The following is a 27056-nucleotide window of genomic DNA, read 5'->3' as shown; positions in this document are numbered from 1 at the left end:
GAGACAGCGCAAAACGCGCACCGTCGGAGGCCGTGGTCGTTCAATATTTCGCTTTCACCGACACAACTGCCGCCACCACGGTCACCGTGACCGAAAGAGACAGCGCCGAACACGGATCGTTTGAGGCCGTGCTCGTTCAATATTTCGCTTTCACCGACACAACTGCCGCCGCCACGCTCACCTTGAACGAAAGAGACAGCGCCGAACGCGGATCGTCGGAGGCCGTGGTCGTTCAACTATTCGCTTTCACCGACACAACTGCCGCCGCCACGGTCACCATGAGCGAAACAGACAGCGCCGAACGCGGATTGTCGGAGGCCGTGCTCGTTCAATATTTCGCTTTCACCGACACAACTGCCGCCGCCACGGTCTCCGTGAGCGAAAGAGACAGCGCCGAACGCGGATCGTCGGAGGCCGTGCTCGTTCAATATTTCGCTTTCACCGACACAACTACCGCCGCCACGGTCACCGTGAGCGAAAGAGACGGAGCCTAACGCGGATCGTCGGAGGCCGTGGTCGTTCAATAATTCGCTTTCACCGACACAAATGCCGCAGCCACGGTCACCGTGAGCGAAAGAGACAGCGCCGAACGCGGATCGTCGGAGGCCATGGTCGTTCAATATTTCGCTTTCACCGACACAACTGCCGCCGCCACGGTCACCGTGAGCGAAAGAGACAGCGCCGAACGCGGATCGTCGGAGGCCGTGGTCGTTCAACTGTGCGCTTTCACCGACAAAACTGCCGCCGCCACGGTCACAGTGACCGAAAGAGACAGCGCCGAACGCGGATCGTCGGAGGCCGTGGTCGTTCAATAATTCACTTTCACCGACACAACTGCCGCCACCATGGTCACCGTGAGCGAAAGAGAGCGCCGAAAGCGGATCGTCGGAGGCCGTGGTCGTTCAAAAATTCGCTTTCACCGACACAACTGCCGACGCCACGGTCACTGTGAGCGAGAGACAACGCCAAACGCGGATTGTCGGAGGCCGTGCTCCTTCAAATATTCGCTTTCACCGACACAACTGCCGCCGCCATGGTCACCGTGAGCGAAAGAGACAGCGGCGAACACGGATCGTCGGAGGCCGTGCTCGTTCAATAATTCGCTTTCACCGACACAACTGCCGCCGCCACGGTCACCGTGAGCGAAAGAGACAGCGCCGAACGCGGATCGTCGGAGGCCGTGGTCGTTCAATATTTCGCTTTCACCGACACAACTGCCGCCACCACGGTCACCGTGAGCGAAAGAGGCAGCGCCGAACACGGATCGTCGGAGGCCGTGCTCGTTCAATATTTCGCTTTCACCGACACAACTGCCGCCGCCACGGTCACCGTGAGCGAAAGAGACAGCGCAAAACGCGGACCGTCGGAGGCCGTGGTCGTTCAATATTTCGCTTTCACCGACACAACTGCCGCCGCCACGGTCACCGTGACCGAAAGAGACAGCGCCGAACACGGATCGTTGGAGGATGTGCTCGTTCAATATTTCGCTTTCACCGACACAACTGCCGCCGCCACGGTCACCTTGAACGAAAGAGACAGCGCCGAACGCGGATCGTCGGAGGCCGTGGTCGTTCAACTATTCACTTTCACCGACACAACTGCCGCCGCCACGGTCACCGTGACCGAAAGAGACAGCGCCGAAAGCGGATTGTCGGAGGCCGTGCTCGTTCAATAATTCGATTTCACCGACACAACTGCCGCCGCCACGGTCTCCGTGAGCGAAAGAGACAGCGCCGAACGCGGATCGTCGAAGGCCGTGCTCGTTCAATAATTCGCTTTCACCGACACAACTGCCGCCGCCACGGTCACCGTGAGTGAAAGAGACGGAGCCGAACGCGGATCGTCGGAGGCCGTGGTCGTTCAATATTTCGCTTTCACCGACACAAATGCCGCAGCCACAGTCACCGTGAGCGAAAGAGACAGCGCCGGAAGCGTATCGTCGAAGGCCGTGGTCGTTCAATAATCCGCTTTCACCGACACAACTGCCGCCGCCACGATCACTGTGAGCGAAAGAGACAGCGCCGAACGCGAATCGTCGGAGGCCGTGTTCGTTCAATAATTCGCTTTCACCGACACAACTGCCGACGCCACGGTCACTGTGAGCGAAAGAGACAGCGCCGAACGCGGATCGTCGGAGGCCGTGGTCGTTCAACTAATCTCTTTCACCGACACAACTGCCGCCGCCACGGTCACCGTGACCGAAAGAGACAGCGCCGAACGCGGATCGTCGGAGGCCGTGGTCGTTCAATAATTCGCTTTCACCGACACAACTGCCGCCTCCACGGTCACCGTGAGCGAAAGAGACAGCGCCGAACGAGGATCGTCGGAGGCCGTGGTCGTTCAATTATTCGCTTTCACCGACACAACTGCCGCCGCCATGGTCACCGTGAGCGAAAGAGACAGCGCCGAACACGGATCGTCGGAGGCCGTGCTCGTTCAATATTTCGCTTTCACCGACACAACTGCCGCCGCCACGGTCACCGTGAGCGAAAGAGACAGCGCCGAACGCGGATCGTCGGAGGCCGTGGTCGTTCAATAATTCGCTTTCACCGACACAATTGCCGCCGCCACGGTCGCCGTGACCGAAAGAGACAGCGCCGAACACGGATCGTCGGAGGCCGTGCTCGTTCAATAATTCGCTTTCACCGACACAACTGCCGCCGCCACGGTCACCGTGAGCGAAAGAGACAGCGCCGACCGCGGATCGTGGGAGGCCGTGGTCGTTCAATAATTCGCTTTCACCGACACAACTGCCGCCGCCACGGTCACCGTGACCGAAAGAGACAGCGCCGAACCCGGATCGTCGTAGGCCGTGGTCGTTCAATAATTCGCTTTCACCGACACAACTGCCGCCGCGACGGTCACCGTGAGCGAAAGAGACAGCGCCGAAAGCGGATCGTCTGAGGCCGTGCTATTCAATAATTCGCTTTCACCGACACAACTGCCGCCGCCATGGTCACCATGAGCGAAAAAGACAGCGCCGAACACGAATCGTCGGAGGCCGTGCTTGTTCAATATTTCGCTTTCACCGACACAACTGCCACCGCCACGGTCACCATGAGCGAAAGAGACAGCGCCAAAAGCGGATCATCGGAGGCCGTGGTCGTTCAATAATTCGCTTTCACCGACACAACTGCCGCCGCCACGGTCACCGTGAGCGAAAGAGACAGCGCCGAACACGGATCGTCGGAGGCCGTGCTCGTTCAATAATTCGCTTTCACCGACACAACTGCCGCCGCCACGGTCACCGTGAGCGAAAGAGACAGCGCCGAACGCGGATCGTTTTGGAGGCCGTGGTCGTTCAATAATTCGCTTTCACTGACACAACTGCCGCCGCCACGGTCACCGTGAGCGAAAGAGACAGCGCCGAACGCGGATCGTCGGAGGCCGTGGTCGTTCAATATTTCGCTTTCACCGACACAACTGCCGCCGCCACGGTCACCGTGAGCGAAAGAGACAGCGCCGAAAGCGGATCGTCGGAGGCCGTGGTTGTTCAATAATTCGCTTTCACCGATACAACTGCCGCCGCCACGGTCACCGTGAGCGGAAAAGACAGCGCCGAACGCGGATCGTCGGAGGCCGTGGTCGTTCAATAATTCGCTTTCACCGACACAACTGCCGCCGCCACGGTCACCGTGAGCGAAAGAGACAGCGCCGAACGCGGATCGTCGGAGGCCGTGGTCGTTCAATAATTCGCTTTCACCGACACAATTGCCGCCGCCACGGTCGCCGTGACCGAAAGAGACAGCGCCGAACACGGATCGTCGGAGGCCGTGCTCGTTCAATAATTCGCTTTCACCGACACAACTGCCGCCGCCACGGTCACCGTGACCGAAAGAGACAGCGCCGAACGCGGATCGTCGGAGGCCGTGGTCGTTCAATAATTCGCTTTCACCGACACAACTGCCGCCTCCACGGTCACCGTGAGCGAAAGAGACAGCGCCGAACGAGGATCGTCGGAGGCCGTGGTCGTTCAATTATTCGCTTTCACCGACACAACTGCCGCCGCCATGGTCACCGTGAGCGAAAGAGACAGCGCCGAACACGGATCGTCGGAGGCCGTGCTCGTTCAATATTTCGCTTTCACCGACACAACTGCCGCCGCCACGGTCACCGTGAGCGAAAGAGACAGCGCCGAACGCGGATCGTCGGAGGCCGTGGTCGTTCAATAATTCGCTTTCACCGACACAATTGCCGCCGCCACGGTCGCCGTGACCGAAAGAGACAGCGCCGAACACGGATCGTCGGAGGCCGTGCTCGTTCAATAATTCGCTTTCACCGACACAACTGCCGCCGCCACGGTCACCGTGAGCGAAAGAGACAGCGCCGACCGCGGATCGTGGGAGGCCGTGGTCGTTCAATAATTCGCTTTCACCGACACAACTGCCGCCGCCACGGTCACCGTGACCGAAAGAGACAGCGCCGAACGCGGATCGTCGTAGGCCGTGGTCGTTCAATAATTCGCTTTCACCGACACAACTGCCGCCGCGACGGTCACCGTGAGCGAAAGAGACAGCGCCGAAAGCGGATCGTCGGAGGCCGTGCTATTCAATAATTCGCTTTCACCGACACAACTGCCGCCGCCATGGTCACCATGAGCGAAAAAGACAGCGCCGAACACGAATCGTCGGAGGCCGTGCTTGTTCAATATTTCGCTTTCACCGACACAACTGCCACCGCCACGGTCACCATGAGCGAAAGAGACAGCGCCAAAAGCGGATCGTCGGAGGCCGTGGTCGTTCAATAATTCGCTTTCACCGACACAACTGCCGCCGCCACGGTCACCGTGAGCGAAAGAGACAGCGCCGAACACGGATCGTCGGAGGCCGTGCTCGTTCAATAATTCGCTTTCACCGACACAACTGCCGCCGCCACGGTCACAGTGAGCGAAAGAGACAGCGCCGAACGCGGATCGTTTTGGAGGCCGTGGTCGTTCAATAATTCGCTTTCACCGACACAACTGCCGCCGCCACGGTCACCGTGAGCGAAAGAGACAGCGCCGAACGCGGATCGTCGGAGGCCGTGGTCGTTCAATAATTCGCTTTCACCGACACAATTGCCGCCGCCACGGTCGCCGTGACCGAAAGAGACAGCGCCGAACACGGATCGTCGGAGGCCGTGCTCGTTCAATAATTCGCTTTCACCGACACAACTGCCGCCGCCACGGTCACCGTGAGCGAAAGAGACAGCGCCGACCGCGGATCGTGGGAGGCCGTGGTCGTTCAATAATTCGCTTTCACCGACACAACTGCCGCCGCCACGGTCACCGTGAGCGAAAGAGACAGCGCCGAACACGGATCGTCGGAGGCCGTGCTCGTTCAATAATTCGGTTTCACCGACACAACTGCCGCCGCCACGGTCACCGTGAGCGAAAGAGACAGCGCCGAAAGTGGATCGTCGGAGGCCGTGCTCGTTCAATATTTTGCTTTCACCGACACAACTGCCGCCACCACGGTCACCGTGAGCGAAAGATACAGCGCAAAACGCGGACCGTCGGAGGCCGTGGTCGTTCAATATTTTGCTTTCACCGACACAACTGCCGCCGCCACGGTCACCGTGACCGAAAGAGACAGCGCCGAACACGGATCGTTGGAGGCCGTGCTCGTTCAAAAATTCGCTTTCACCGACACAACTGCCGCCGCCATGGTCACCATGAGCGAAAGAGAGAGCGCCGAAAGCGGATCGTCGGAGGCCGTGGTCGTTCGATAATTCGCTTTCACCGACACAACTGCCGACGCCACAATCACTGTGAGCGGAAGAGACAGCGGCAGACGCGGATCGTCGGAGGCCATGGTCGTTCAACAAGTCGCTTTCACCGAAACAACTGCCGCCGCCACGGTCACCGTGATCGAAAGAGACAGCGCCGAACGCGGATCGCCGGAGGCCGTGGTCGTTCAATATTTTGCTTTCACCGACACAACTGCCGACGCCACGGTCACCGTGAGCGAAAGAGACGGCGCCGGAAGCGGATCGTCGGAGCCGTGGTCGTTCAATATTTCGCTTTCACCGACACAACTGCCGACGCCACGGTCACCGTGAGTGAAAGAGACAGCGCCGAAAGCGGATCGTCGGAGGCCGTGCTCGTTCAATAATTCGCTTTCACCGACACAACTGCCGCCGCCACGATCACCGTGAGCGAAAGAGACAGCGCCGAACGCGGATCGTCGGAGGCCGTGGTCGTTCAACTGTGCGCTTTCACCGACACAACTGCCGCCGCCACGGTCACCGTGACCGAAAGAGACAGCGCCGAACGCGGATCGTTGGAGGCCGTGCTCGTTCAATATTTCGCTTTCAACGACACAACTGCCGCCGCCACGGTCACCTTGAACGAAAGAGACAGCGCCGAACGCGGATCATCGGAGGCCGTGGTCGTTCAACTATTCGCTTTCACGGACACAACTGCCGCCGCCACGGTCACCATGAGCGAAACAGACAGCGCCGAACGCGGATTGTCGGAGGCCGTGCTCGTTCAATAATTCGCTTTCACCGACACAACTGCCGCCGCCACGGTCTCCGTGAGCGAAAGAGACAGCGCCGAACGCGGATCGTCGGAGGCCGTGCTCGTTCAATACTTCGCTTTCACCGACACAACTGCCGCCGCCACGGTCACTGTGAGCGAAAGAGACATCGCCGAACGCGGATCGTCGGAGGCCGTGGTCGTTCAACTAATCGCTTTCACCGACACAACTGCCGCCGGCACGGTCACCGTGACCGAAAGAGATAGCGCCGAACGCGGATCGTCGGAGGGCGTGGTCGTCCAATAATTCGCTTTCACCGACACAACTGCCGCCGCCACGGTCACCGTGAGCGAAAGAGACAGCGCCGAACGAGGATCGTCGGAGGCCGTGGTCGTTCAATAATTTGCTTTCACCGACAAAACTGCCGCCGCCATGGTCACCGTGAGCGAAAGAGACAGCGCCGAAACCGGATCGTCGGAGGCCGTGGTCGTTCAATAATTCGCTTTCACCGACCCAACTGCCGCCGCCACGATCACTGTGAGCGAAAGAGACAGCGCCGAACGCGAATCGTCGGAGGCCGTGTTCGTTCAATAACTCGCTTTCACCGACACAACTGCCGATGCCACGGTCACTGTGAGCGAAAGAGACAGCGCCGAACGCGGATCGTCGGAGGCCATGGTCGTTCAACAATTCGCTTTCACCGAAACAACTGCCGCCGCCACGGTCACCGTGATCGAAAGAGACAGCGCCGAACGCGGATCGCCGGAGGCCGTGGTCGTTCAACTAATCGCTTTCACCGACACAACTGCCGCCGGCACGGTCACCGTGACCGAAAGAGATAGCGCCGAACGCGGATCGTCGGAGGCCGTGGTCGTCCAATAATTCGCTTTCACCGACACAACTGCCGCCGCCACGGTCACCGTGAGCGAAAGAGACAGCGCCGAACGAGGATCGTCGGAGGCCGTGGTCGTTCAATAATTTGCTTTCACCGACAAAACTGCCGCCGCCATGGTCACCGTGAGCGAAAGAGACAGCGCCGAACACGGATCGTCGGAGGCCGTGCTCGTTCAATATTTCGCTTTCACCGACACAACTGCCGCCGCCACGGTCACCGTGAGTGAAAGAGACAGCGCCGAACGCGGATCGTCGGAGGCCGTGGTCGTTCAATAATTCGCTTTCACCGACACAACTGCCGCCGCCATGGTCACCGTGAGCGAAAGAGACAGCGCCGAAAGCGGATCGTCGGAGGCCGTGGTCGTTCAATAATTCGCTTTCACCGACACAACTGCCGACTCCACGGTCACTGTGAGCGAAAGAGACAGCGCCAAACGCGGATTGTCGGAGGCCGTGCTCCTTCAAATATTCGCTTTCACCGACACAACTGCCGCCGCAACGGTCACTGTGAGCGAAAGAGACAGCGCCGAACGCGGATCGTCGGAGGCCTTGGTCGTTCAATATTTCGCTTTCACTAACACAACTGCCGCCGCCACGGTCACCGTGAGCGAAAGAGACAGCGGCGAACACGGATCGTCGGAGGCCGTGCTCGTTCAATATTTCGCTTTCACCGACACATCTGCCGCCGCCACGGTCACCGTGAGCGAAAGAGACAGCGCCGAACGCGGATCGTCGGAGGCCGTGGTCGTTCAATAATTCGCTTTCACCGACACAACTGCCGCCGCCACGGTCACCGTGAGCGAAAGAGGCAGCGCCCAACACGGATCGTCGGAGGCCGTGCTCGTTCAATATTTCGCTTTCACCGACACAACTGCCGCCGCCACGGTCACCGTGAGCGAAAGAGACAGCGCCAAACGCGGACCGTCGGAGGCCGTGGTCGTTCAATATTTCGCTTTCACCGACACAACTGTCGCCGCCACGGTCACCGTGACCGAAAGAGACAGCGCCGAACACGGATCGTTGGAGGCCGTGCTCGTTCAATAATTCGCTTTCACCGACACAACTGCCACCGCCACGGTCACCTTGAACGAAAGAGACAGCGCCGAACGCGGATCGTCGGAGGCCGTGGTCGTTCAACTATTCGCTTTCACCGACACAACTGCCGCCGCCACGGTCACCAGGAGCGAAACAGACAGCGCCGAACGCGGATTGTCGGAGGCCGTGCTCGTTCAATAATTCGCTTTCACCGACACAACTGCCGCCGCCACGGTCTCCGTGAGCGAAAGAGACAGCGCCGAACGCGGATCGTCGGAGGCCGTGCTCGTTGAATAATTCGCTTTCACCGACACAACTGCCGCCTCCACGGTCACCGTAAGCGAAAGAGACGGAGCCGAACGCGGATCGTCGGAGGCCGTGGTCGTTGAATAATTCGCTTTCACCGACACAAATGCCGCAGCCACGGTCACCGTGAGCGAAAGAGACAGCGCCGGAAGCGTGTCGTCGGAGGCCGTGGTCGTTCAATAATTCGCGTTCACCGACACAACTGCCGCCGCCACGAGCACTGTGAGCGAAAGAGACAGCGCCGAACGTGGATCGTCGGAGGCCGTGGTCGTTCAATAATTCGCTTTCACCGACACAACTGCCGACGCCACGGTCACTGTGAGCGAAAGAGACAGCGCCGAACGCGGATCGTCGGAGGCCATGGTCGTTCAACTAATCGCTTTCACCGACACAACTGCTGCCGCCACGGTCACCGTGACCGAAAGAGATAGCGCCGAACGCGGATCGTCGGAGGCCGTGGTCCTTCAATAATTCGCTTTCACCGACACAACTGCCGCCGCCACGGTCACCGTGAGCGAAAGAGACAGCGCCGAACGAGGATCGTCGGAGGCCGTGGTTGTTCAATAATTCGCTTTCACCGACAAAACTGCCGCCGCCATGGTCACCGTGAGCGAAAGAGACAGCGCCGAACACGGATCGTCGGAGGCCATGCTCGTTCAATATTTCGCTTTCACCGACACAACTACCGCCGCCACGGTCACCGTGAGTGAAAGAGACAGCGCCGAACGCGGATCGTCGGAGGCCGTGGTCGTTCAATATTTCGCTTTCACCGACACAACTGCCGCCGCCACGGTCGCCATGACCGAAAAAGACAGCGCCGAACACGGATCGTCGGAGGCCGTGCTCGTTCAATATTTCGCTTTCACCGACACAACTGCCGCCGCCACGGTCACCGTGAGCGAAAGAGACAGCGCCGACCGCGGATCGTGGGAGGCCGTGGTCGTTCAATACTTCGCTTTCACCGACACAACTGCCGCCGCCACGGTCACCGTGACCGAAAGAGACAGCGCCGAACGCGGATCGTCGGAGGCCGTGGTCGTTCAATAATTCGCTTTCACCGACACAACTGCCGCCGCGACGGTCACCGTGAGCGAAAGAGACAGCGCCGAAAGCGGATTGTCGGAGGCCATGGTTGTTCAATAATTCGCTTTCACCGATACAACTGCCGCCGCCACGGTCACTGTGAGCGAAAGAGACAGCGCCGAAAGCGGATCGTCGGAGGCCGTGGTCGTTCAATAATTCGCTTTTAGCGACACAACTGCCGCCGCCACGGTCACCGTGAGCGAAAGAGACAGCGCCGAACACGGATCTTCGGAGGCCGCGGTCGTTCAATAATTCGCTTTTACCGACACAGCTTCCGCTGGCACGGTCACCGTGAGCGAAAGAGACAGCGCCGAACGCGGATCGTCGGAGGCAGTGGTCGTTCAATAATTCGCTTTCACCGACACAACTGCCGACGCCACGGTCACCGTGAGTGAAAGAAACAGCGCCGAAAGCGGATCGTCGGAGGCCGTGCTCGTTCAATATTTCGCTTTCACCGACACAACTGCCGCCGCCACGGTCACTGTGAGCGAAAGAGAGCGCCAGACGCGGATCGTCGGAGGCCGTGCTCCTTCAAATATTCGCTTTCACCGACACAACTGCCGCCGCCACGGTCACTGTGAGCGAAAGAGACAGCGCCGAACGCGGATCGTCGGAGGCCATGGTCGTTTAATATTTCGCTTTCACCGACACAACTGCCGCCGCCACGGTCACCGTGAGCGAAAGAGACAGCGGCGAACACGGATCGTCGGAGGCCGTGCTCGTTCAATAATTCGCTTTCACCGACACAACTGCCGCCGCCACGGTCACCGTGAGTGAAAGAGACAGCGCCGAACGCGGATCGTCGGAGGCCGTGGTCGTTCAATATTTCGCTTTCACCGACACAACTGCCGCCGCCACGGTCACCGTGACCGAAAGAGGCAGCGCCGAACGCGGATTGTCGGAGGCCGTGCTCGTTCAATAATTCGCTTTCACCGACACAACTGCCGCCGCCACGGTCTCCGTGAGCGAAAGAGACAGCGCCGAACGCGGATCGTCGGAGGCCGTGCTCGTTGAATAATTCGCTTTCACCGACACAACTGCCGCCTCCACGGTCACCGTAAGCGAAAGAGACGGAGCCGAACGCGGATCGTCGGAGGCCGTGGTCGTTGAATAATTCGCTTTCACCGACACAAATGCCGCAGCCACGGTCACCGTGAGCGAAAGAGACAGCGCCGGAAGCGTGTCGTCGGAGGCCGTGGTCGTTCAATACTTCGCTTTCACCGACACAACTGCCGCCGCCACGATCACTGTGAGCGAAAGAGACAGCGCCGAACGCGGACCGTCGGAGGCCGTGGTCGTTCAATATTTCGCTTTCACCGACACAACTGCCGCCGCCACGGTCACCGTGACCGAAAGAGACAGCGCCGAACACGGATCGTTGGAGGCCGTGCTCGTTCAAAAATTCGCTTTCACCGACACAATTGCCGCCGCCATGGTCACCATGAGCGAAAGAGAGAGCGCCGAAAGCGGATCGTCGGAGGCCGTGGTCGTTCGATAATTCGCTTTCACCGACACAACTGCCGACGCCACAATCACTGTGAGCGGAAGAGACAGCGGCAGACGCGGATCGTAGGAGGCCGTGCTCCTTGAATTATTCGCTTTCACCGACACAACTGCCGCCGCCACGGTCACCGTAACGGAAAGAGACAGCGCCGAAACCGGATCGTCGGAGGCCGTGGTCGTTCAATAATTCGCTTTCACCGACCCAACTGCCGCCGCCACGATCACTGTGAGCGAAAGAGACAGCGCCGAACGCGAATCGTCGGAGGCCGTGTTCGTTCAATAACTCGCTTTCACCGACACAACTGCCGACGCCACGGTCACTGTGAGCGAAAGAGGCAGCGCCGAACGCGGATCGTCGGAGGCCATGGTCGTTCAACAATTCGCTTTCACCGAAACAACTGCCGCCGCCACGGTCACCGTGATCGAAAGAGACAGCGCCGAACGCGGATCGCCGGAGGCCGTGGTCGTTCAATATTTTGCTTTCACCGACACAACTGCCGACGCCACGGTCACCGTGAGCGAAAGAGACGGCGCCGGAAGCGGATCGTCGGAGCCGTGGTCGTTCAATATTTCGCTTTCACCGACACAACTGCCGACGCCACGGTCACCGTGAGTGAAAGAGACAGCGCCGAAAGCGGATCGTCGGAGGCCGTGCTCGTTCAATAATTCGCTTTCACCGACACAACTGCCGCCGCCACGATCACCGTGAGCGAAAGAGACAGCGCCGAACGCGGATCGTCGGAGGCCGTGGTCGTTCAACTGTGCACTTTCACCGACACAACTGCCGCCGCCACGGTCACCGTGACCGAAAGAGACAGCGCCGAACACGGATCGTTGCAGGCCGTGCTCGTTCAATATTTCGCTTTCAACGACACAACTGCCGCCACCACGGTCACCTTGAACGAAAGAGACAGCGCCGAACGCGGATCATCGGAGGCCGTGGTCGTTCAACTATTCGCTTTCACGGACACAACTGCCGCCGCCACGGTCACCATGAGCGAAACAGACAGCGCCGAACGCGGATTGTCGGAGGCCGTGCTCGTTCAATAATTCGCTTTCACCGACACAACTGCCGCCGCCACGGTCTCCGTGAACGAAAGAGACAGCGCCGAACGCGGATCGTCGGAGGCCGTGGTCGTTCAACTAATCGCTTTCACTGACAAAACTGCCGCCGCCACGGTCACCGTGACCGAAAGAGATAGCGCCGAACGCGGATCATCGGAGGCCGTGGTCGTTCAACTATTCGCTTTCACGGACACAACTGCCGCCGCCACGGTCACCATGAGCGAAACAGACAGCGCCGAACGCGGATTGTCGGAGGCCGTGCTCGTTCAATAATTCGCTTTCACCGACACAACTGCCGCCGCCACGGTCTCCGTGAGCGAAAGAGACAGCGCCGAACCCGGATCGTCGGAGGCCGTGGTCGTTCAACTAATCGCTTTCACTGACAAAACTGCCGCCGCCACGGTCACCGTGACCGAAAGAGACAGCGCCGAACGCGAATCGTCGGAGGCCGTGTTCGTTCAATAACTCGCTTTCACCGACACAACTGCCGACGCCACGGTCACTGTGAGCGAAAGAGGCAGCGCCGAACGCGGATCGTCGGAGGCCATGGTCGTTCAACAATTCGCTTTCACCGAAACAACTGCCGCCGCCACGGTCACCGTGATCGAAAGAGACAGCGCCGAACGCGGATCGCCGGAGGCCGTGGTCGTTCAATATTTTGCTTTCACCGACACAACTGCCGACGCCACGGTCACCGTGAGCGAAAGAGACGGCGCCGGAAGCGGATCGTCGGAGCCGTGGTCGTTCAATATTTCGCTTTCACCGACACAACTGCCGACGCCACGGTCACCGTGAGTGAAAGAGACAGCGCCGAAAGCGGATCGTCGGAGGCCGTGCTCGTTCAATAATTCGCTTTCACCGACACAACTGCCGCCGCCACGATCACCGTGAGCGAAAGAGACAGCGCCGAACGCGGATCGTCGGAGGCCGTGGTCGTTCAACTGTGCGCTTTCACCGACACAACTGCCGCCGCCACGGTCACCGTGACCGAAAGAGACAGCGCCGAACACGGATCGTTGCAGGCCGTGCTCGTTCAATATTTCGCTTTCAACGACACAACTGCCGCCGCCACGGTCACCTTGAACGAAAGAGACAGCGCCGAACGCGGATCATCGGAGGCCGTGGTCGTTCAACTATTCGCTTTCACGGACACAACTGCCGCCGCCACGGTCACCATGAGCGAAACAGACAGCGCCGAACGCGGATTGTCGGAGGCCGTGCTCGTTCAATAATTCGCTTTCACCGACACAACTGCCGCCGCCACGGTCTCCGTGAGCGAAAGAGACAGCGCCGAACGCGGATCGTCGGAGGCCGTGGTCGTTCAACTAATCGCTTTCACTGACAAAACTGCCGCCGCCACGGTCACCGTGACCGAAAGAGATAGCGCCGAACGCGGATCGTCGGAGGCCGTGGTCGTTCAATAATTCGCTTTCACCGACACAACTGCCGCCGCCACGGTCACCGTGAGCGAAAGAGACAGCGCCGAACGAGGATCGTCGGAGGCCGTGGTCGTTCAATAATTTGCTTTCACCGACAAAACTGCCGCCGCCATGGTCACCGTGAGCGAAAGAGACAGCGCCGAACACGGATCGTCGGAGGCCGTGCTCGATCAATATTTCGCTTTCACCGACACAACTGCCGCCGCCACGGTCACCGTGAGTGAAAGAGACAGCGCCGAACGCGGATCGTCGGAGGCCGTGGTCGTTCAATAATTCGCTTTCACCGACACAACTGCCGCCGCCATGGTCACCGTGAGCGAAAGAGACAGCGCCGAAAGCGGATCGTCGGAGGCCGTGGTCGTTCAATAATTCGCTTTCACCGAAACAACTGCCGACTCCACGGTCACTGTGAGCGAAAGAGACAGCGCCAAACGCGGATTGTCGGAGGCCGTGCTCCTTCAAATATTCGCTTTCACCGACACAACTGCCGCCGCAACGGTCACTGTGAGCGAAAGAGACAGCGCCGAACGCGGATCGTCGGAGGCCTTGGTCGTTCAATATTTCGCTTTCACTAACACAACTGCCGCCGCCACGGTCACCGTGAGCGAAAGAGACAGCGGCGAACACGGATCGTCGGAGGCCGTGCTCGTTCAATATTTCGCTTTCACCGACACATCTGCCGCCGCCACGGTCACCGTGAGCGAAAGAGACAGCGCCGAACGCGGATCGTCGGAGGCCGTGGTCGTTCAATAATTCGCTTTCGCCGACACAACTGCCGCCGCCACGGTCACCGTGAGCGAAAGAGGCAGCGCCCAACACGGATCGTCGGAGGCCGTGCTCGTTCAATATTTCGCTTTCACCGACACAACTGCCGCCGCCACGGTCACCGTGAGCGAAAGAGACAGCCCCAAACGCGGACCGTCGGAGGCCGTGGTCGTTCAATATTTCGCTTTCACCGACACAACTGCCGCCGCCACGGTCACCGTGACCGAAAGAGACAGCGCCGAACACGGATCGTTGGAGGCCGTGCTCGTTCAATATTTCGCTTTCACCGACACAACTGCCACCGCCACGGTCACCTTGAACGAAAGAGACAGCGCCGAACGCGGATTGTCGGAGGCCGTGGTCGTTCAATATTTCGCTTTCACCGACCCAACTGCCGCCGCCACGATCACTGTGAGCGAAAGAGACAGCGCCGAACGCGAATCGTCGGAGGCCGTGTTCGTTCAATAACTCGCTTTCACCGACACAACTGCCGACGCCACGGTCACTGTGAGCGAAAGAGACAGCGCCGAACGCGGATCGTCGGAGGCCATGGTCGTTCAACAATTCGCTTTCACCGAAACAACTGCCGCCGCCACGGTCACCGTGATCGAAAGAGACAGCGCCGAACGCGGATCGCCGGAGGCCGTGGTCGTTCAATATTTTGCTTTCACCGACACAACTGCCGACGCCACGGTCACCGTGAGCGAAAGACACGGCGCCGGAAGCGGATCGTCGGAGCCGTGGTCGTTCAATATTTCGCTTTCACCGACACAACTGCCGACGCCACGGTCACCGTGAGTGAAAGAGACAGCGCCGAAAGCGGATCGTCGGAGGCCGTGCTCGTTCAATAATTCGCTTTCACCGACACAAATGCCGACGCCACGGTCACTGTGAGCGAAAGAGACAGCGCCAAACGCGGATTGTCGGAGGCCGTGCTCCTTCAAATATTCGCTTTCACCGACACAACTGCCGCCGCCACGGTCACCGTGAGCGAAAGAGACAGCGCCGAACGCGGATCTTCGGAGGCCATGGTCGTTTAATATTTCGCTTTCACCGACACAACTGCCGCCGCCATGGTCACCGTGAGCGAAAGAGACAGCGGCGAACACGCATCGTCGGAGGCCGTGCTCGTTCAATATTTCGCTTTCACCGACACAAAAGCCGCCGCCACGGTCACCGTGAGCGAAAGAGACAGCGCCGAACGCGGATCGTCGGAGGCCGTGGTCGTTCAATATTTCGCTTTCACCGACACAACTGCCGCCGCCACGGTCACCGTGAGCGAAAGAGGCAGCGCCGAACACGGATCGTCGGAGGCCGTGCTCGTTCAATATTTCGCTTTCACCGACACAACTGCCGCCGCCACGGTCACCGTGAGCGAAAGAGACAGCGCAAAACGCGGACCGTCGGAGGCCGTGGTCGTTCAATATTTCGCTTTCACCGACACAACTGCCGCCACCACGGTCACCGTGACCGAAAGAGACAGCGCCGAACACGGATCGTTTGAGGCCGTGCTCGTTCAATATTTCGCTTTCACCGACACAACTGCCGCCGCCACGCTCACCTTGAACGAAAGAGACAGCGCCGAACGCGGATCGTCGGAGGCCGTGGTCGTTCAACTATTCGCTTTCACCGACACAACTGCCGCCGCCACGGTCACCATGAGCGAAACAGACAGCGCCGAACGCGGATTGTCGGAGGCCGTGCTCGTTCAATATTTCGCTTTCACCGACACAACTGCCGCCGCCACGGTCTCCGTGAGCGAAAGAGACAGCGCCGAACGCGGATCGTCGGAGGCCGTGCTCGTTCAATATTTCGCTTTCACCGACACAACTACCGCCGCCACGGTCACCGTGAGCGAAAGAGACGGAGCCTAACGCGGATCGTCGGAGGCCGTGGTCGTTCAATAATTCGCTTTCACCGACACAAATGCCGCAGCCACGGTCACCGTGAGCGAAAGAGACAGCGCCGAACGCGGATCGTCGGAGGCCATGGTCGTTCAATATTTCGCTTTCACCGACACAACTGCCGCCGCCACGGTCACCGTGAGCGAAAGAGACAGCGCCGAACGCGGATCGTCGGAGGCCGTGGTCGTTCAACTGTGCGCTTTCACCGACAAAACTGCCGCCGCCACGGTCACAGTGACCGAAAGAGACAGCGCCGAACGCGGATCGTCGGAGGCCGTGGTCGTTCAATAATTCACTTTCACCGACACAACTGCCGCCACCATGGTCACCGTGAGCGAAAGAGAGCGCCGAAAGCGGATCGTCGGAGGCCGTGGTCGTTCAAAAATTCGCTTTCACCGACACAACTGCCGACGCCACGGTCACTGTGAGCGAGAGACAACGCCAAACGCGGATTGTCGGAGGCCGTGCTCCTTCAAATATTCGCTTTCACCGACACAACTGCCGCCGCCATGGTCACCGTGAGCGAAAGAGACAGCGGCGAACACGGATCGTCGGAGGCCGTGCTCGTTCAATAATTCGCTTTCACCGACACAACTGCCGCCGCCACGGTCACCGTGAGCGAAAGAGACAGCGCCGAACGCGGATCGTCGGAGGCCGTGGTCGTTCAATATTTCGCTTTCACCGACACAACTGCCGCCACCACGGTCACCGTGAGCGAAAGAGGCAGCGCCGAACACGGATCGTCGGAGGCCGTGCTCGTTCAATATTTCGCTTTCACCGACACAACTGCCGCCGCCACGGTCACCGTGAGCGAAAGAGACAGCGCAAAACGCGGACCGTCGGAGGCCGTGGTCGTTCAATATTTCGCTTTCACCGACACAACTGCCGCCGCCACGGTCACCGTGACCGAAAGAGACAGCGCCGAACACGGATCGTTGGAGGATGTGCTCGTTCAATATTTCGCTTTCACCGACACAACTGCCGCCGCCACGGTCACCTTGAACGAAAGAGACAGCGCCGAACGCGGATCGTCGGAGGCCGTGGTCGTTCAACTATTCACTTTCACCGACACAACTGCCGCCGCCACGGTCACCGTGACCGAAAGAGACAGCGCCGAAAGCGGATTGTCGGAGGCCGTGCTCGTTCAATAATTCGATTTCACCGACACAACTGCCGCCGCCACGGTCTCCGTGAGCGAAAGAGACAGCGCCGAACGCGGATCGTCGAAGGCCGTGCTCGTTCAATAATTCGCTTTCACCGACACAACTGCCGCCGCCACGGTCACCGTGAGTGAAAGAGACGGAGCCGAACGCGGATCGTCGGAGGCCGTGGTCGTTCAATATTTCGCTTTCACCGACACAAATGCCGCAGCCACGGTCACCGTGAGCGAAAGAGACAGCGCCGGAAGCGTATCGTCGGAGGCCGTGGTCGTTCAATAATTCGCTTTCACCGACACAACTGCCGCCGCCACGATCACTGTGAGCGAAAGAGACAGCGCCGAACGCGAATCGTCGGAGGCCGTGTTCGTTCAATAATTCGCTTTCACCGACACAACTGCCGACGCCACGGTCACTGTGAGCGAAAGAGACAGCGCCGAACGCGGATCGTCGGAGGCCGTGGTCGTTCAACTAATCTCTTTCACCGACACAACTGCCGCCGCCACGGTCACCGTGACCGAAAGAGACAGCGCCGAACGCGGATCGTCGGAGGCCGTGGTCGTTCAATAATTCGCTTTCACCGACACAACTGCCGCCTCCACGGTCACCGTGAGCGAAAGAGACAGCGCCGAACGAGGATCGTCGGAGGCCGTGGTCGTTCAATTATTCGCTTTCACCGACACAACTGCCGCCGCCATGGTCACCGTGAGCGAAAGAGACAGCGCCGAACACGGATCGTCGGAGGCCGTGCTCGTTCAATATTTCGCTTTCACCGACACAACTGCCGCCGCCACGGTCACCGTGAGCGAAAGAGACAGCGCCGAACGCGGATCGTCGGAGGCCGTGGTCGTTCAATAATTCGCTTTCACCGACACAATTGCCGCCGCCACGGTCGCCGTGACCGAAAGAGACAGCGCCGAACACGGATCGTCGGAGGCCGTGCTCGTTCAATAATTCGCTTTCACCGACACAACTGCCGCCGCCACGGTCACCGTGAGCGAAAGAGACAGCGCCGACCGCGGATCGTGGGAGGCCGTGGTCGTTCAATAATTCGCTTTCACCGACACAACTGCCGCCGCCACGGTCACCGTGACCGAAAGAGACAGCGCCGAACCCGGATCGTCGTAGGCCGTGGTCGTTCAATAATTCGCTTTCACCGACACAACTGCCGCCGCGACGGTCACCGTGAGCGAAAGAGACAGCGCCGAAAGCGGATCGTCTGAGGCCGTGCTATTCAATAATTCGCTTTCACCGACACAACTGCCGCCGCCATGGTCACCATGAGCGAAAAAGACAGCGCCGAACACGAATCGTCGGAGGCCGTGCTTGTTCAATATTTCGCTTTCACCGACACAACTGCCACCGCCACGGTCACCATGAGCGAAAGAGACAGCGCCAAAAGCGGATCATCGGAGGCCGTGGTCGTTCAATAATTCGCTTTCACCGACACAACTGCCGCCGCCACGGTCACCGTGAGCGAAAGAGACAGCGCCGAACACGGATCGTCGGAGGCCGTGCTCGTTCAATAATTCGCTTTCACCGACACAACTGCCGCCGCCACGGTCACCGTGAGCGAAAGAGACAGCGCCGAACGCGGATCGTTTTGGAGGCCGTGGTCGTTCAATAATTCGCTTTCACCGACACAACTGCCGCCGCCACGGTCACCGTGAGCGAAAGAGACAGCGCCGAACGCGGATCGTCGGAGGCCGTGGTCGTTCAATATTTCGCTTTCACCGACACAACTGCCGCCGCCACGGTCACCGTGAGCGAAAGAGACAGCGCCGAAAGCGGATCGTCGGAGGCCGTGGTTGTTCAATAATTCGCTTTCACCGATACAACTGCCGCCGCCACGGTCACCGTGAGCGGAAAAGACAGCGCCGAACGCGGATCGTCGGAGGCCGTGGTCGTTCAATAATTCGCTTTCACCGACACAACTGCCGCCGCCACGGTCACCGTGAGCGAAAGAGACAGCGCCGAACGCGGATCGTCGGAGGCCGTGGTCGTTCAATAATTCGCTTTCACCGACACAATTGCCGCCGCCACGGTCGCCGTGACCGAAAGAGACAGCGCCGAACACGGATCGTCGGAGGCCGTGCTCGTTCAATAATTCGCTTTCACCGACACAACTGCCGCCGCCACGGTCACCGTGACCGAAAGAGACAGCGCCGAACGCGGATCGTCGGAGGCCGTGGTCGTTCAATAATTCGCTTTCACCGACACAACTGCCGCCTCCACGGTCACCGTGAGCGAAAGAGACAGCGCCGAACGAGGATCGTCGGAGGCCGTGGTCGTTCAATTATTCGCTTTCACCGACACAACTGCCGCCGCCATGGTCACCGTGAGCGAAAGAGACAGCGCCGAACACGGATCGTCGGAGGCCGTGCTCGTTCAATATTTCGCTTTCACCGACACAACTGCCGCCGCCACGGTCACCGTGAGCGAAAGAGACAGCGCCGAACGCGGATCGTCGGAGGCCGTGGTCGTTCAATAATTCGCTTTCACCGACACAATTGCCGCCGCCACGGTCGCCGTGACCGAAAGAGACAGCGCCGAACACGGATCGTCGGAGGCCGTGCTCGTTCAATAATTCGCTTTCACCGACACAACTGCCGCCGCCACGGTCACCGTGAGCGAAAGAGACAGCGCCGACCGCGGATCGTGGGAGGCCGTGGTCGTTCAATAATTCGCTTTCACCGACACAACTGCCGCCGCCACGGTCACCGTGACCGAAAGAGACAGCGCCGAACGCGGATCGTCGTAGGCCGTGGTCGTTCAATAATTCGCTTTCACCGACACAACTGCCGCCGCGACGGTCACCGTGAGCGAAAGAGACAGCGCCGAAAGCGGATCGTCGGAGGCCGTGCTATTCAATAATTCGCTTTCACCGACACAACTGCCGCCGCCATGGTCACCATGAGCGAAAAAGACAGCGCCGAACACGAATCGTCGGAGGCCGTGCTTGTTCAATATTTCGCTTTCACCGACACAACTGCCACCGCCACGGTCACCATGAGCGAAAGAGACAGCGCCAAAAGCGGATCGTCGGAGGCCGTGGTCGTTCAATAATTCGCTTTCACCGACACAACTGCCGCCGCCACGGTCACCGTGAGCGAAAGAGACAGCGCCGAACACGGATCGTCGGAGGCCGTGCTCGTTCAATAATTCGCTTTCACCGACACAACTGCCGCCGCCACGGTCACAGTGAGCGAAAGAGACAGCGCCGAACGCGGATCGTTTTGGAGGCCGTGGTCGTTCAATAATTCGCTTTCACCGACACAACTGCCGCCGCCACGGTCACCGTGAGCGAAAGAGACAGCGCCGAACGCGGATCGTCGGAGGCCGTGGTCGTTCAATAATTCGCTTTCACCGACACAATTGCCGCCGCCACGGTCGCCGTGACCGAAAGAGACAGCGCCGAACACGGATCGTCGGAGGCCGTGCTCGTTCAATAATTCGCTTTCACCGACACAACTGCCGCCGCCACGGTCACCGTGAGCGAAAGAGACAGCGCCGACCGCGGATCGTGGGAGGCCGTGGTCGTTCAATAATTCGCTTTCACCGACACAACTGCCGCCGCCACGGTCACCGTGAGCGAAAGAGACAGCGCCGAACACGGATCGTCGGAGGCCGTGCTCGTTCAATAATTCGGTTTCACCGACACAACTGCCGCCGCCACGGTCACCGTGAGCGAAAGAGACAGCGCCGAAAGTGGATCGTCGGAGGCCGTGCTCGTTCAATATTTTGCTTTCACCGACACAACTGCCGCCACCACGGTCACCGTGAGCGAAAGATACAGCGCAAAACGCGGACCGTCGGAGGCCGTGGTCGTTCAATATTTTGCTTTCACCGACACAACTGCCGCCGCCACGGTCACCGTGACCGAAAGAGACAGCGCCGAACACGGATCGTTGGAGGCCGTGCTCGTTCAAAAATTCGCTTTCACCGACACAACTGCCGCCGCCATGGTCACCATGAGCGAAAGAGAGAGCGCCGAAAGCGGATCGTCGGAGGCCGTGGTCGTTCGATAATTCGCTTTCACCGACACAACTGCCGACGCCACAATCACTGTGAGCGGAAGAGACAGCGGCAGACGCGGATCGTCGGAGGCCATGGTCGTTCAACAAGTCGCTTTCACCGAAACAACTGCCGCCGCCACGGTCACCGTGATCGAAAGAGACAGCGCCGAACGCGGATCGCCGGAGGCCGTGGTCGTTCAATATTTTGCTTTCACCGACACAACTGCCGACGCCACGGTCACCGTGAGCGAAAGAGACGGCGCCGGAAGCGGATCGTCGGAGCCGTGGTCGTTCAATATTTCGCTTTCACCGACACAACTGCCGACGCCACGGTCACCGTGAGTGAAAGAGACAGCGCCGAAAGCGGATCGTCGGAGGCCGTGCTCGTTCAATAATTCGCTTTCACCGACACAACTGCCGCCGCCACGATCACCGTGAGCGAAAGAGACAGCGCCGAACGCGGATCGTCGGAGGCCGTGGTCGTTCAACTGTGCGCTTTCACCGACACAACTGCCGCCGCCACGGTCACCGTGACCGAAAGAGACAGCGCCGAACGCGGATCGTTGGAGGCCGTGCTCGTTCAATATTTCGCTTTCAACGACACAACTGCCGCCGCCACGGTCACCTTGAACGAAAGAGACAGCGCCGAACGCGGATCATCGGAGGCCGTGGTCGTTCAACTATTCGCTTTCACGGACACAACTGCCGCCGCCACGGTCACCATGAGCGAAACAGACAGCGCCGAACGCGGATTGTCGGAGGCCGTGCTCGTTCAATAATTCGCTTTCACCGACACAACTGCCGCCGCCACGGTCTCCGTGAGCGAAAGAGACAGCGCCGAACGCGGATCGTCGGAGGCCGTGCTCGTTCAATACTTCGCTTTCACCGACACAACTGCCGCCGCCACGGTCACTGTGAGCGAAAGAGACATCGCCGAACGCGGATCGTCGGAGGCCGTGGTCGTTCAACTAATCGCTTTCACCGACACAACTGCCGCCGGCACGGTCACCGTGACCGAAAGAGATAGCGCCGAACGCGGATCGTCGGAGGGCGTGGTCGTCCAATAATTCGCTTTCACCGACACAACTGCCGCCGCCACGGTCACCGTGAGCGAAAGAGACAGCGCCGAACGAGGATCGTCGGAGGCCGTGGTCGTTCAATAATTTGCTTTCACCGACAAAACTGCCGCCGCCATGGTCACCGTGAGCGAAAGAGACAGCGCCGAAACCGGATCGTCGGAGGCCGTGGTCGTTCAATAATTCGCTTTCACCGACCCAACTGCCGCCGCCACGATCACTGTGAGCGAAAGAGACAGCGCCGAACGCGAATCGTCGGAGGCCGTGTTCGTTCAATAACTCGCTTTCACCGACACAACTGCCGATGCCACGGTCACTGTGAGCGAAAGAGACAGCGCCGAACGCGGATCGTCGGAGGCCATGGTCGTTCAACAATTCGCTTTCACCGAAACAACTGCCGCCGCCACGGTCACCGTGATCGAAAGAGACAGCGCCGAACGCGGATCGCCGGAGGCCGTGGTCGTTCAACTAATCGCTTTCACCGACACAACTGCCGCCGGCACGGTCACCGTGACCGAAAGAGATAGCGCCGAACGCGGATCGTCGGAGGCCGTGGTCGTCCAATAATTCGCTTTCACCGACACAACTGCCGCCGCCACGGTCACCGTGAGCGAAAGAGACAGCGCCGAACGAGGATCGTCGGAGGCCGTGGTCGTTCAATAATTTGCTTTCACCGACAAAACTGCCGCCGCCATGGTCACCGTGAGCGAAAGAGACAGCGCCGAACACGGATCGTCGGAGGCCGTGCTCGTTCAATATTTCGCTTTCACCGACACAACTGCCGCCGCCACGGTCACCGTGAGTGAAAGAGACAGCGCCGAACGCGGATCGTCGGAGGCCGTGGTCGTTCAATAATTCGCTTTCACCGACACAACTGCCGCCGCCATGGTCACCGTGAGCGAAAGAGACAGCGCCGAAAGCGGATCGTCGGAGGCCGTGGTCGTTCAATAATTCGCTTTCACCGACACAACTGCCGACTCCACGGTCACTGTGAGCGAAAGAGACAGCGCCAAACGCGGATTGTCGGAGGCCGTGCTCCTTCAAATATTCGCTTTCACCGACACAACTGCCGCCGCAACGGTCACTGTGAGCGAAAGAGACAGCGCCGAACGCGGATCGTCGGAGGCCTTGGTCGTTCAATATTTCGCTTTCACTAACACAACTGCCGCCGCCACGGTCACCGTGAGCGAAAGAGACAGCGGCGAACACGGATCGTCGGAGGCCGTGCTCGTTCAATATTTCGCTTTCACCGACACATCTGCCGCCGCCACGGTCACCGTGAGCGAAAGAGACAGCGCCGAACGCGGATCGTCGGAGGCCGTGGTCGTTCAATAATTCGCTTTCACCGACACAACTGCCGCCGCCACGGTCACCGTGAGCGAAAGAGGCAGCGCCCAACACGGATCGTCGGAGGCCGTGCTCGTTCAATATTTCGCTTTCACCGACACAACTGCCGCCGCCACGGTCACCGTGAGCGAAAGAGACAGCGCCAAACGCGGACCGTCGGAGGCCGTGGTCGTTCAATATTTCGCTTTCACCGACACAACTGTCGCCGCCACGGTCACCGTGACCGAAAGAGACAGCGCCGAACACGGATCGTTGGAGGCCGTGCTCGTTCAATAATTCGCTTTCACCGACACAACTGCCACCGCCACGGTCACCTTGAACGAAAGAGACAGCGCCGAACGCGGATCGTCGGAGGCCGTGGTCGTTCAACTATTCGCTTTCACCGACACAACTGCCGCCGCCACGGTCACCAGGAGCGAAACAGACAGCGCCGAACGCGGATTGTCGGAGGCCGTGCTCGTTCAATAATTCGCTTTCACCGACACAACTGCCGCCGCCACGGTCTCCGTGAGCGAAAGAGACAGCGCCGAACGCGGATCGTCGGAGGCCGTGCTCGTTGAATAATTCGCTTTCACCGACACAACTGCCGCCTCCACGGTCACCGTAAGCGAAAGAGACGGAGCCGAACGCGGATCGTCGGAGGCCGTGGTCGTTGAATAATTCGCTTTCACCGACACAAATGCCGCAGCCACGGTCACCGTGAGCGAAAGAGACAGCGCCGGAAGCGTGTCGTCGGAGGCCGTGGTCGTTCAATAATTCGCGTTCACCGACACAACTGCCGCCGCCACGAGCACTGTGAGCGAAAGAGACAGCGCCGAACGTGGATCGTCGGAGGCCGTGGTCGTTCAATAATTCGCTTTCACCGACACAACTGCCGACGCCACGGTCACTGTGAGCGAAAGAGACAGCGCCGAACGCGGATCGTCGGAGGCCATGGTCGTTCAACTAATCGCTTTCACCGACACAACTGCTGCCGCCACGGTCACCGTGACCGAAAGAGATAGCGCCGAACGCGGATCGTCGGAGGCCGTGGTCCTTCAATAATTCGCTTTCACCGACACAACTGCCGCCGCCACGGTCACCGTGAGCGAAAGAGACAGCGCCGAACGAGGATCGTCGGAGGCCGTGGTCGTTCAATAATTCGCTTTCACCGACAAAACTGCCGCCGCCATGGTCACCGTGAGCGAAAGAGACAGCGCCGAACACGGATCGTCGGAGGCCATGCTCGTTCAATATTTCGCTTTCACCGACACAACTACCGCCGCCACGGTCACCGTGAGTGAAAGAGACAGCGCCGAACGCGGATCGTCGGAGGCCGTGGTCGTTCAATATTTCGCTTTCACCGACACAACTGCCGCCGCCACGGTCGCCGTGACCGAAAAAGACAGCGCCGAACACGGATCGTCGGAGGCCGTGCTCGTTCAATATTTCGCTTTCACCGACACAACTGCCGCCGCCACGGTCACCGTGAGCGAAAGAGACAGCGCCGACCGCGGATCGTGGGAGGCCGTGGTCGTTCAATACTTCGCTTTCACCGACACAACTGCCGCCGCCACGGTCACCGTGACCGAAAGAGACAGCGCCGAACGCGGATCGTCGGAGGCCGTGGTCGTTCAATAATTCGCTTTCACCGACACAACTGCCGCCGCGACGGTCACCGTGAGCGAAAGAGACAGCGCCGAAAGCGGATTGTCGGAGGCCATGGTTGTTCAATAATTCGCTTTCACCGATACAACTGCCGCCGCCACGGTCACTGTGAGCGAAAGAGACAGCGCCGAAAGCGGATCGTCGGAGGCCGTGGTCGTTCAATAATTCGCTTTTAGCGACACAACTGCCGCCGCCACGGTCACCGTGAGCGAAAGAGACAGCGCCGAACACGGATCTTCGGAGGCCGCGGTCGTTCAATAATTCGCTTTTACCGACACAGCTTCCGCTGGCACGGTCACCGTGAGCGAAAGAGACAGCGCCGAACGCGGATCGTCGGAGGCAGTGGTCGTTAAATAATTCGCTTTCACCGACACAACTGCCGACGCCACGGTCACCGTGAGTGAAAGAAACAGCGCCGAAAGCGGATCGTCGGAGGCCGTGCTCGTTCAATATTTCGCTTTCACCGACACAACTGCCGCCGCCACGGTCACTGTGAGCGAAAGAGAGCGCCAGACGCGGATCGTCGGAGGCCGTGCTCCTTCAAATATTCGCTTTCACCGACACAACTGCCGCCGCCACGGTCACTGTGAGCGAAAGAGACAGCGCCGAACGCGGATCGTCGGAGGCCATGGTCGTTTAATATTTCGCTTTCACCGACACAACTGCCGCCGCCACGGTCACCGTGAGCGAAAGAGACAGCGGCGAACACGGATCGTCGGAGGCCGTGCTCGTTCAATAATTCGCTTTCACCGACACAACTGCCGCCGCCACGGTCACCGTGAGTGAAAGAGACAGCGCCGAACGCGGATCGTCGGAGGCCGTGGTCGTTCAATATTTCGCTTTCACCGACACAACTGCCGCCGCCACGGTCACCGTGACCGAAAGAGGCAGCGCCGAACACGGATCGTCGGAGGCCGTGCTCGTTCAATATTTCGCTTTCACCGACACAACTGCCGCCGCCACGGTCACCGTGAGCGAAAGAGACAGCGCAAAACGCGGACCGTCGGAGGCCGTGGTCGTTCAATATTTCACTTTCACCGACACAACTGCCGCCGCCACGGTCACCGTGACCGAAAGAGACAGCGCCGAACACGGATCGTTGGAGGCCGTGCTCGTTCAATATTTCGCTTTCACCGACACAACTGCCGCCGCCACGGTCACCTTGAACGAAAGAGACAGCGCCGAACGCGGATCGTCGGAGGCCGTGGTCGTTCAACTATTCGCTTTCACCGACACAACTGCCGCCGCCACAGTCACCATGAGCGAAACAGACAGCGCCGAACGCGGATTGTCGGAGGCCGTGCTCGTTCAATAATTCGCTTTCACCGACACAACTGCCGCCGCCACGGTCTCCGTGAGCG

The sequence above is a fragment of the Ixodes scapularis genome, unplaced genomic scaffold, assembly GCF_016920785.2.
Source record: "Ixodes scapularis isolate PalLabHiFi unplaced genomic scaffold, ASM1692078v2 ptg000032l_1___fragment_3__unscaffolded, whole genome shotgun sequence".
Lineage (NCBI taxonomy): Eukaryota > Metazoa > Arthropoda > Arachnida > Ixodida > Ixodidae > Ixodes > Ixodes scapularis.
The sequence above is the reverse complement of the archived record's forward strand: the minus strand, read 5'-3'. Positions refer to the sequence as shown.